Source organism: Zea mays, chromosome 10, assembly GCF_902167145.1.
Source record: "Zea mays cultivar B73 chromosome 10, Zm-B73-REFERENCE-NAM-5.0, whole genome shotgun sequence".
NCBI lineage: Eukaryota > Viridiplantae > Streptophyta > Magnoliopsida > Poales > Poaceae > Zea > Zea mays.
The window spans coordinates 45,946,279-45,957,975 of NC_050105.1; the positions used below are offsets into that span (position 1 = coordinate 45,946,279).

Sequence of the window (11,697 nt, forward strand, 5' to 3'; positions counted from 1 at the left end):
CTTGAGGCTTACCAGCCTGGGTGTGATTGGTGCTCCTGTGAAGGTAAGAAATTTAAGACAACTAAGAAGGGCTATGGATTTCTATTGGAGTGTCGGGAGGTGTGTAGGTTATCAATTTGGAATTTTGGATACATATTCCAATCTTGCTGATTAAATAATCTAATTGAGATTTTAAATCCTATGCATCCCTATGTAAACATCAATAGCTGTTTGAAGATGTGACAGTGATGTATTTTGCTGAAGGCTTGAAATTCATTTGTTTTTCTTTTATAGCAGATATATTTTTAAAAATAAAGCTCAACCTTTTTCCTGGGAATATATGCAGTTTGATGATCATGAAGTCAGTTGCGTTCTTGCTGAGTTCTGAAATGATTCTTTTGTTTATGCGTGCTATTAATATGAGCAATGAGCTTTCGAAATTGTATTTACCAACCTACCCGACCATTACTGAAAACACAATTAATCTTTTATGTTTGCTCTATGCTGACTACTCAATTAGTGCGCTCCTTTCTTGTTCTATTCTCCATATATCGTGATTGCTATTTGAGATATCAAGCTATTTCAGTGATCAGAACTGCAGACGATCAAGTGGTGAGCTATTAACTTGCTCCAATGTCATGATTGGAGTTAGTTATTCTCCTATGATTCCTAAGTTTTAAGCCTCTGATGATCCCATCTTTATCCTTGTGCATCATATTATGAGCAGAAATATACTAAACAATGAGTGCCATTGTTTCTCTTTGAAAATCTAGACTTTAGTTTGCTATATTTCTTACTAAGATACTTAGCTAGGTTTTTTTGCATGTTTCCATGGTCAGATGAAGAATATAAAACTGCAACAATATGATGGGATTATTCTCCTATGATTCCCTCATTTAAGTCTCTGATGACACTTCTAAATTTTTCCTGGATTTTGTTTGCATCATCCATTTCTCTCGTGACTTTGCCTTCGTAGTGACTTTGTGTCACGGTACAGAAATTGATTGTTTGTTCATATCTGGTTAAAGCTTTGTTTTTCAATTGTTGTGTTGCAGTTTTACATGGTTGTTCCCTAGGGCATGATAATATTGAATCATGAGATGGATGATGATCGCATAGAGTGCCTAAGCCACCACCTCAAGAAAGTAGTGTTGAAAGGTTACAGGGGGCAAAAACATCAGACACAACTTGACATTTTTCTTGTTAGTTATGTAGGGTTCTACATGTTTTCAACTGATTCTCCGTGCCCGGTGATTGTAGGTGTGGTGCTCCAAATGATTCTCCTGTGTCGTGCCCATGGTGCAGCCTGGCAGAGGTGGTGGCGACGGGGAGCAACCACTATCGAGGATCGCCATGGAGAGGGTCGTCTATGATGCAGCACATCAAGGTCCCATCCCTCTCCCTCTCTCACGCTCATGCTTCTACTCGACCCCTCCTTGCCGCAACGATCCCTCTCTGCCCCTTCGCCCAAGCGGCCAGCTGCGGCTCCTCACCGAACGCCAACAGCCCCTAACGGCTATATTTTCATCCCAATCTTGTAGCCCAGCAGTAGCAAAAAAATGACTCAAGCTCCCTTGTTCTTTTAGGATCAACAGAAACAATAGACTAACACTTGTAGTTACGAGACTCCACTAATAGTGGTTTACATCAGCTGGTGGGTTAATGTAGCACTTTTCATTGGATCAAGGGTCAAGCAGTAGTATGCTGTCTGGTTTTGATTTGTACAATGTAATTTAGTTTTAATCGTCGCTTACCATTACAATGTAGCTTGAATAGCGGGCTTGGATATTTTAATGTCATTGCCTAATGTGTTAGTTTTCCTTTGTCGTTCTTGTGCTGTTGTGCAAGCTGGAGCTTTGGCCAGTAGATGGCAGGGCAGTAGCTATGGCAATATGCTTTATTTAATTATTCTTTGCAATATTATTTGCTTGATCAAAATAATTTTTTAGATGGTGAGAAAATGTAATCGACCTTTGCCTCCATAGAGGCTATAGCCACTTATCACAACTGTTGTGAAATTATTTTGCATTACATAGCTAATTCTGAAAGTGGAACATGCATTAGGGTCTTCTGTGATCTCAAGTGTCTGTCCTAATCTCTGTAGTTGTAGAAGTTGAAAGAAACGCGAAGGAAATCTTAAGCAAGTGAGGTATATTCTGCAGCTATTTTTTCCCTTTTTAGTGCCTATACAAAACCATTTACCTTTACTGCATTATCTAAATAAGTTTGCCATGTTGATAATTGGATAAACTATTTTTCTTTGCAGGTTTTGTTTATTCTTTCGGCTACCATGGAATTCAACCACAACTTCTGAAGAGGACAAGGTTTTCCCCTTTATGTTATTTTCACTAAAGTTTCTATTTCACAAGATAGGCAGTTACTTCTGTCATAATAATCTGACATGCTAGCACTTATGAGTTGACAGTAAGAAATCTAAATATCTACTTACAACTCTGATATTTCTTTGCCTCATACACGAATCAGAATATGCATCATTTATGAGCTCGAAGCATGATGTTTTTCTTAAGATACCTTGTGCATCATATTTTCTTCTAGAGTATGGCAGAAGTGGAACAATTCTGAAATTTTGTTTAATATATGAATACTTATTATACTACTTATTAAGGCAGTAAAAGTAGTCTGCCTCCGCTGGTTCTATCGTTCTGCCATTCTGCCTCGAGTAAATCTGCACCATCCATCCATCCTGCGCCATCGTCCATCACAACCACCGCCTCTCGATCCTTGCTCTCCCGAGGACCACCCGCCCGCTCAATCGTGTGCTGGAACCTCGCTCTCCCGAGGCGCATCCGCCTGCTCGATCATCTTCCTCCCGAGGCCGCCATCGTCCATCGCAACCCCTCCCCCTCCTAGATCCTCACGCTTCGAGGTCTCCAAAGCTCGTCTAACCGTCGAGGGCTGCATCCGCCCGGTGCCAGGGCGCCCAAATCCCACCCCCCATCCCACACACTTGATGACGACGATGAGCGCGTCGCTGCATCTCCTCTCCCCTCTCTCCAGACTCCACTCTCTCCATGTCGTCCTCCACGTGATGTCTCCAGACTGCAGCAACCGCTCCCTCTTCTTTCACTCTCTCATGCGCACCGGATTCGCATTCCCCGTCACAGAAAGGTCTCCACGGAAACCCTCGCTCCCCTCCTTCCTCGCCACCGGCCGCCAGATCTCCAGCCATGGACGCCGACGGTAGGGCCTTGGGGTCGCCACATACTTCAATGGCTGGGACCTCGCCGCTTCCAAGCTCGCCCTCCCTGCCCTCTACCTCAAGTCACTGTACCCTCTTGGTTGCGCTTCCTTGTCGGATCTCAGACCTCTTGACGTCAGAGCCGGTCGCGGTGGGGTCGACCGCGAGCGAGGATGCCGAGACGATGGCCCAGATGATGGTTACATTGCCGGTGTCGTGCATGAACCTGGGCACGGATGCCTCGTCCAGCAGGACAGCGTTGGCGGCCGTGTGGCTCTCCTCCCGGCCATAGCAGAAGGAGCGGTGTCCCCCTCCCTCACTCCCTCACGGGGTGGCACTCAATCTGTCGGATTCAGATATGATTTTCTTGGTGTTGTCCTATGCAGCTCGATGGCTTGTTGGCGATGGTGCAGTCTGTCCTCTCCAACGTTCCCACCGTACAGCTGATGCCTTGCATTGTCTAATTCCTAGGTTGTGTCGTCCATTTGACTTTGCAGATAACATGCCACTAGCACTGAACATCAACCCAGTGTTGCCTTTTGGTTTATCTCAATGTCACTTATTTTGCATTCTCTGTGGTCTGTACTTCATAAGCTGGTCTATTTATTTCGTGTGATTGTTCAGACACTGTTCTCTGCATGCCAATATATCTAGCTGATGAAGCATCCTCATTACCAAGTGAGCAAAAAGAGCCCAGGCTTTACAAGCAACATGTTGATAGTCTGCACCAATTGGCATGTAAGTTCTGGTAACATATTTTTTCTAATGCTTGGTAACATATATATGTTGTAATTAGGGAAAAGATAGTGTTCCAATCATTGCAATGTTTTTCCTGCTAAATAGCAAAGTTTTATTCAGACACTGTTCTCTGCATGCCAATATCTAGCAACGATGACCTCCGAACAACGGAAAAGATGGGGGGAGCGCCATCCATGGTCGGAGAGAGGCCGACGATGGCTAAGAGAAGAGAAATTGCTGGCTAGATAACATGTTGGAAACCCTAACCCGAAAACAAGGTGTGTTGTTGTATATATTTCACAGAGGGAAATACATGAGTTGGGCCAAGGCCCATCACAACAACAAACACAATAATTTGGCACTGATGTTTCATTTCACCTCACAAACTTGATAGATTTTCATGTTGCTTTGTTTTTTTTGGAAAATTTAGGGTGGAAAGAATTATGGTGGTATCCGAGACAGCATTTCGAAGCAGACCATCCGAAGTGATCTTCATTTGAAAAAACTGCTTAATGTTATTGCCAAGCTTGTTGCTGTATTGGGAATACTGGTATGTATGATGTTTTGGTATTTTTTTAGGGAAGTTGACTCTTTGTATTTCTGAGGCTTATTTACTATGCAATCACCCTATTGGCGAGCCAATTCTCTAACTTAGCTACAGGATCACCATATTCATGAGTCAAATCTCAAATTTGGCTTTCCTTTACAATTTTAAGTTCCCTTTAGAAATCTCCTATAATATTGCTTTTCTATCTTTTCAGTAGAATATAGAGTAAAATCCATGGATCGTCAAATTTATGCCAAAACCTCCTAGCCCCTAACCACAGCCATATCGACCTTTCTCCAGCAATCTGTTAGTGGCAAAATTTTCCTTAGATGTAAAATACGATGTATGTGTCACTTGCGTTTTCACTAATTGAACATTTTATTTTGGATGGTTCAAGTGTGTGCTTGTGTATATTAACTATGAGAACATTGTTTTGTAGTGAGGTACGATGGAGTCCAGTGATTTGGAAAAAGGTTTGGTTAATGCTATACAAGACCTATATGATGTTGTTCATCATGAAGCATTTTTGGTTGATATGAGGTCTGCTGTTTGTCTGTGTTCCTTCTACCTTATCCTCACATTTTGTGCCCTTACACTTTCACTTTGCTAAAGCCCTTTGTTTAGATATGTTAGTGGCCACATTGAAGACTGGGATCAAATTAATTTAGCAAGGGCTGAAGGTCGCCTCTTCAATAAACTCAAGTGGCCAAATGATCTCAAATTGGTATTTTCTAAGTACTGAATGCACATTTTGCTATTGTGTCTTTATTTTTTGGTAGCCTGCATTTTTCTTTAGTCATTAGTCTGATCTGTTCTTTTGTAATCTGCCTAGAAATACTTGATCAAGAGATTGTATTCACTTCTGACAATTAAAGAATCTGCTGCAATTGTCCCTAAAAATTTAGAAGCAAGGCGAAGACTTCACTTCTTTACGAACTCACTGTTCATGGAAATGCCTGTTGCACGGCCTGTTTCGGAAATGGTCTCCTTTAGGTGGGGCTCCTTTAGTCTATTTGCTTGTTCATTTAGTTGTGGACTTGCCACTTCTCTTTTGGTTGCAATTTGATTATTTTGTTCTGTGCATTTTCCCCTGGTTTGGTTGTTCAATTATACTATTTTCTTACATTCTGTGTCTTCATGTTTTGTTATGCAGTGTGTTTACTCCATATTACTCTGAGATTGTACTCTACAACATGGCTGAACTTCAGAAGAAAAACGAAGATGGTATCACTACACTGTTTTATCTCCAGAAGATTTACCCAGGCCTGGGCTTTACTTCTTTCTATTTTCCATGAGCGCTGAAAGGAATACTTGGATTCTCTATAGTGTAACCTTCTCTTGTGATCCTTCAGTTATATCTGTTTTCCTGTTGTGATGTGTATGTCTAACAAACTTGGAAGTTAAAATTTCTTCCAAAACGGTCGTGTTCTCCCCCAATTACTTGTGCATGTCTCCTCCATAAATTTATGGCATTGCAATTGCTAGATGGTTATTTCTGCAGTGCTACACTGACAAAACAACAACATACCTGTGATTTTTCTTCAGTTACCAGTGCTAGATGGTTATTTCTACAGTTGCAGTACATCTTGATCATGTAACTTAAGATCTAGCGCTACAGCCTACAGTTAAGTGTACTCTCTTGCTGATCGATCAGACAACAGCATCACCTAGCATACCTGTGATTTTTCTTCAATTACCAGTGCTGATTTCAAAAGTCAACGATGTCATATATCTAAGAACGGAGGTAGTACAATTTATCTGTAATTTTTATTGAGCCGATCACTGCATTTCGTCAGGTCCTTGCTACTGGAGTTACAACATGGTTGTTAGACAGAGCTAGACGACTCATCCTTCTCAGTTCTCATTGTAACTGTCGCTTCCCAGTGAAATAACTAGCATGCATGTTTCTCTATAACTATTGACTTAACACTGTCTTCAAATGACAGATTTCTACCTCTGGCATGACTCTATGCCTTCTTGCCGTTTCTATGGTATTTTTTCTCAAGGTATGTTCAGGTTTCTTTATCTAGGATTCGAGTGAGAAGATGATAAAACTTTATTGGTAATGCGTGCCTTATGCAGATCCTATACAACACGACAAGGCTGTGCGACAACGATTCTTCTCAGTAGGGGATCTCGTCCTCCGCCGAATTCTAACGGGGGAGGGACGACACAAGTTATCACCCTTATGGGAAGGACCCTTCATGGTAGCAGAAGTCACTCGGCCCGGATCGTATCGCCTCACTCAGATGGATGGCAAAGAAGTTGGGAACTCCTGGAACATAGAACACCTCAGAAAGTTTTATCCCTAGCTGTATTTCAAAACTGCTGGGACGACGATGTACTCTGTAAAGTGGAAATATGTCATCAATAAAAAGAGGTTTCAAAGATACTCAGTTCATTTACGATTGACTTGCATTCTTACTTAACTCGGGGTGGCCACTATACCCTACCAACGGAGCAATCGACTTAAGTCGGCAACGACTTAAGGCGGTGCAACATGCTCACACTTACTTAACTCGGGGTGGCCACTATACCCTACCAACGGAGCAATCGACATAAGTCGGCAACGACTTAAGGCGGTGCAACATGCTCATGCTTACTTAACTCGGGGTGGCCACTATACCCTACCAACGGAGCAATCGACTTAAGTCGGCAACGACTTAAGGCGGTGCAACATGCTCACGCTTACTTAACTCGGGGTGGCCACTATACCCTACCAATGGAGCAATCGACTTAAGTCGGCAACGACTTAAGGCGGTGCAACATGCTCATGCTTACTTAACTCGGGGTGGCCACTATACCCTACCAACGGAGCAATCGACTTAAGTCGGCAACGACTTAAGGCGGTGCAACATGCTCATGCTTACTTAACTCGGGGTGGCCACTATGCCCTACTAACGGAGCAATCGACTTAAGTCGACAACGATTTAAGGCGGTGCAACATGCTCACGCTTACTTAACTCGGGGTGACCACTATGCCCTACTAACGGAGTAATCGACTTAAACCGGCAACGACTTAAGGCGATGCAACATGCTCATGCCCATGCAATTCAGGGGATGACTTCTATATCCCGCAAACAAATCTCATAATCATCGTGCGTCGTTTCATTACTGCAAATTTACGAACTGATGAATTCTGATACAATAAGAAAGCAATTATATCATTCGAATGCTGAACTGATGTCCTCTAACAAATACTCGATCATGCTAACCGCGCGCTCAAAGCACGCAAAATGTTTCTCTATTTCGTAATGTCTTTCTCAGGGGCGACTGACGAAGAAGGGCGACTCGAGGAATCGGGGGCAGCATTCACATCAGCCCTTATGTCTTCAGGAACGACCACGCCGGGCCTCCTCATCAAAATTCGTCCCGCCCGAATAGCCTTGTCCATGGCTTTGTCGCGCTGGGCTTTGAGAGTAACAGAAGTTTCTTCGGCAACTTTAGCAGCCAGTCGAGCAGTCTCTAACTCTTGGGCAATAGATTTCTTGGAAGCTCGGAGTTCTTTAATGGTGGCATCCTTTGCTGATATCAACTGCTTGAGGCGGGTCACTTCGTCCGCAGATTCCTGCAGCCTACAACGTTGATTGTCCAATTCCTCCATGGTAAAGCGGTGACTCCTCTCCAAGATGGTCAGCGAGTTGCTAGAATCACGGTACAATCTGTCAAGATTGTCACGAGAAGCAGCAAGGATACGCTTTTCTTCCTGCAAGCAAAAATCAACTCCCTCATAAACCGAGCAAGTAATAGGAACTCAGCGAGGCAAGGCACAGTTTTGTAAATCACCTTTTCAGAATCGAGCTGAGCATGAAGAGAAGAACTCAGTGCATTGGCGTCATCCAAGGCAGCAGAGACTTGACTCAGTTCAGTTTGGCTCTGAAAGTACTTCTCCTCGAAGTCAGCACACCGCTGAACCAATTCAGCCTGGTCTCGGGAATGTTTTTCCTCAAGAGTTGAAATCTGCCGAGTCATTCCTAGCAAGAGATAATCAAACAAAACGGGGTCAGAAGGTAAAGCAGTCCACAGCAAAGGCAAAGAGAAGCACAAAGGGCACTAACCAGCGTTGGTTGCCTCCAATTCAAAGACACGATGCTGAAGTGACACTGGATTCCAACATGCAAGAGACGAAGCCACTTCTGGGACAGAAGCACCCTGCGATCTCAACTGGCTGGCCATCCCATCCACCAAAGCATGATGAGGAAAACAGATGAGGGTGATGACAGCAGTTCATACAATGTGAAGATCAAGCTAAAACACATTGCGGTACCTGGAGGTTGGTAAAGAACGAAGGGATCCCCAAATCTGAAGAGATCAGTTGATAAGCAGGCGTAAGGCCACCAACCGGAGCAGCTTGCAACAAACCAGCAGAGATCAGTCCAGTACCTTCAACAGAACCCAACACTCGGTCAGCAGGGGCGCTACCCTCTAAAGCGACTTCCTGATCCAAAGTTTGGGCTACCACTATTCAGCCAGAGCGTGGAGGAGACCCCGCGTGAACGTCCATGGAAGTACAGGAAGGAGACCCTGCTTGGGCACCCTCGGGGGCTGGGTCACAGTCGGCACTGCCCACTTGAGCCGGATCATCCCCGGCAGCACCCTCGGGGGCTGGGCAATGGCTTACACTCTTCACCCGAGCTAAGTCATCCTCGGCGACATCCTCGGGGGCTGGGCATATGTCAGCACCATTCTTGAGGTCCAAGCTCTCCGCAATAACCACCTCTAAGGTTGACGGGCCCTCAGCCACTTCCATAGGACCAGGACGATCCAAGTCAGCTTCCCGACCCTCGAGATCGCGCTCTAAGGTCGACGAGGCACGGGATGACCTCAACCCAGCATCAGACACGTCAATGCAAGCCTCCATTGCACCATCATCCATTGGCTCCGATAACAAGTCTTCTGGGACCATATCTTCAAGAGTTTGATCAAAGTTGGCTAGGGACAGTTCTTGCAGACCAATGAGGGCAGACAAAGCAGGAGAGGGAACTCCACTACTTCCACCGCTGGCGATGAATTGCCGACTGTTTTTCCGAGTCAAAGGAGCTTCATTTTCTTCCTCCTCATCATCCACATTGACAACACAAGCAGCACCCCCATTGGGATCAGCAACTGGTGGAGCACCCACATTGGGATCAGCAGCCGATTGGGTACACCCATTGGGGTCAGCATCAATAAGTCTAGTCGCAGGCATTTCTTCAGTAGCAGGAACCGAGGTACCAACGTCCTGATCAAAGCTGGATACTCGCCGGAGGCGTCTTCTTTTCTTTTTCTGCTCATCAGCAGAAGGATCAGGCTGATTGGCTCGGCAAGGGCGCCTCGGGCGAGTACTGACAGGTTTCTGTGCATCCAAAGTAGTATCAACCTCTGGGAGGGGCACCACTGCCAACGCCCCGGCAGGAGCATCATCAGAAGAATCCTCAGCTAGCAAATCGAGCATAGCGTTTATATCTGCATCACTAGGGTTCAGGGGCACCTCAAAATGGACCTGCTGTTCGTCATCAGGAATCTCCCCAAGCGAAGCAACCAAAGCACTAACTTCTTCAGCAGAGGGTCGCACTCTAAGGCCCAAACTGCCATCAGAAACTGGTGGATTCGACACGAAAAGGGTGAAGGCTTTGGGAGGAGGCAAGTTCCAGGCCGAGTACGCCACTGGAGCACCAACATTTGACACCTTGCCCCTGAGGATCATTTCAAGTCGGCTCACCAAGTCTGCAGAAGGAATTCTCCTGTTGGTAACCCGAGTTGAGTCGGCTAGCCCTCGATACAGATAAGCTGGATAGGCCCTGTCTTTCAGTGGCTGAATATTCTTGAAAACAAAGTCAGTAACCACAGCTTCAGCAGTTAGACCCCTCTCTTTCAGCAGTCCAACTTCAGCCAGCAACACACCTGCCTCAGCTACCTCCTGATCTGTGGGAGACTCGGTCCAGCTTGGGGTGCGAACATCCGGCTGTCTTCCCGACCGGGAGGGGAGAGAATTCCCATAATTCTCAACTATGAACCACTCTAGGCGCCATCCCTTAATACTGTCCTTGAGGGTAATCTCGAGATATTCAGTTTTCCTCCCGCGGCGCATCTCCAAGCTGGCACCCCCGACCAACTGATGTTGTCCCCCGGCCATCCCAGGGCGACAATGATACAAATATTTCCATAAACCGAAATGTGGCAGCACGCCAAGAAAGGCTTCGCATAAGTGAACGAAAATGGAGATTTGCAGAATTGAATTAGGGTTCAAATGGGTCAAGTTAATATGGTAGAAATCAAGGAGGCCGCGGAAAAAGGGAGAGATGGGAAGGCCGAGGCCGCGGAGAAGAAAAGGGGCGTAAACCACGGATTCATGGGTATCCTCTGTCGGAACAGTGAACCCGTGGCAAATCCGCCAAGAACAGAGTTCTTGCGGAGGAAGAACCCCGATAGATACGAGGTGGAGAAGTTCAGTTTCGGAAATGATGGACACGTGGTTACCTGCAAAAGGCAACTGGCTGTTGGGGTCGATTGGAGGAATCACCACAGCAGATGAGCTCGCGGTCTTCCTCTTGGGTGCCATCTCAATTCTAACAGCGAGCAGAGTGGAAGGCGAATGGCAGAGAGGATTCGAAAGCGGAAAGGCAAGAACTAGGGCACGGAAAGCAAAGGCGGCTAAAAGCGCAGCTCTTATGGGATATTCTCGAGCCAGATACCGTTTCAAAAAGTGCCCAGTCAGCACCCAGCGTACCACGTGGTCATCCGGCAGTTATTTCCAAAAAACCGACGCGCCACCTCATCACTCGGCTACCATCCTCAAAGTGGCTTGCGCGGCCCCCTATCATTCGGCGTTACCTCTAAAATGCTGATATCGCGTTCAGTCGCTCGGCGTTACCTCTAAAATGCTGGCGTCGCCTTCCAGTCACTCGGCGTTGCCTCTAAAACGCTGATACAGTGTTCAGTCACTCGGCGTTGCCTCTAAAACGCTGATACAGTGTCCAGTTGCTCGGCGTTGCCTCCAAAACGCCGACGTCGCCTTCCAGTCACTCGGCGTTGCCTCTAAAACGCTGATACAGCGTTCAGTCACTCAGCGTTGCCTCTAAAACGCCGATACAGTGTTCAGTCACTCGGCGTTGCCTCTAAAACGCTGATACAGTGTCCAGTTGCTCGGCGTTGCCTCTAAAACGCCGACGTCGCCCTCCAGTCGCTCGGCGTTGCCTCTAAAACGATGAAATCGCCCTCTGGCACCGTCTCAAGTCGCTCGACATTACCTCTA

General features: G+C 45.8%; 1 long non-coding RNA gene, 1 other non-coding gene and 1 pseudogene across 2 annotated transcripts; all 3 read left to right on the forward strand.

Annotated features, from left to right (window-relative positions):
- Positions 1-582: 582 nt before the first annotated feature.
- LOC111590355 (uncharacterized) lies at positions 583-672 on the forward strand (annotated as a pseudogene).
- Positions 673-811: 139 nt separating this feature from the next.
- LOC111590351 (small nucleolar RNA Z199) lies at positions 812-892 on the forward strand. Its single transcript, XR_004853483.1, has one exon. It is a non-coding gene; the product is annotated as a small nucleolar RNA Z199 (small nucleolar RNA).
- A 4,194-nt stretch (positions 893-5,086) lies between these two features.
- On the forward strand, positions 5,087-5,720 carry LOC103642417 (uncharacterized). The gene is made up of 3 exons (XR_002265559.2): positions 5,087-5,187; positions 5,296-5,456; positions 5,617-5,720. It is a non-coding gene; the product is annotated as an uncharacterized lncRNA (long non-coding RNA).
- The last annotated feature ends 5,977 nt before the right edge of the window (positions 5,721-11,697 follow it).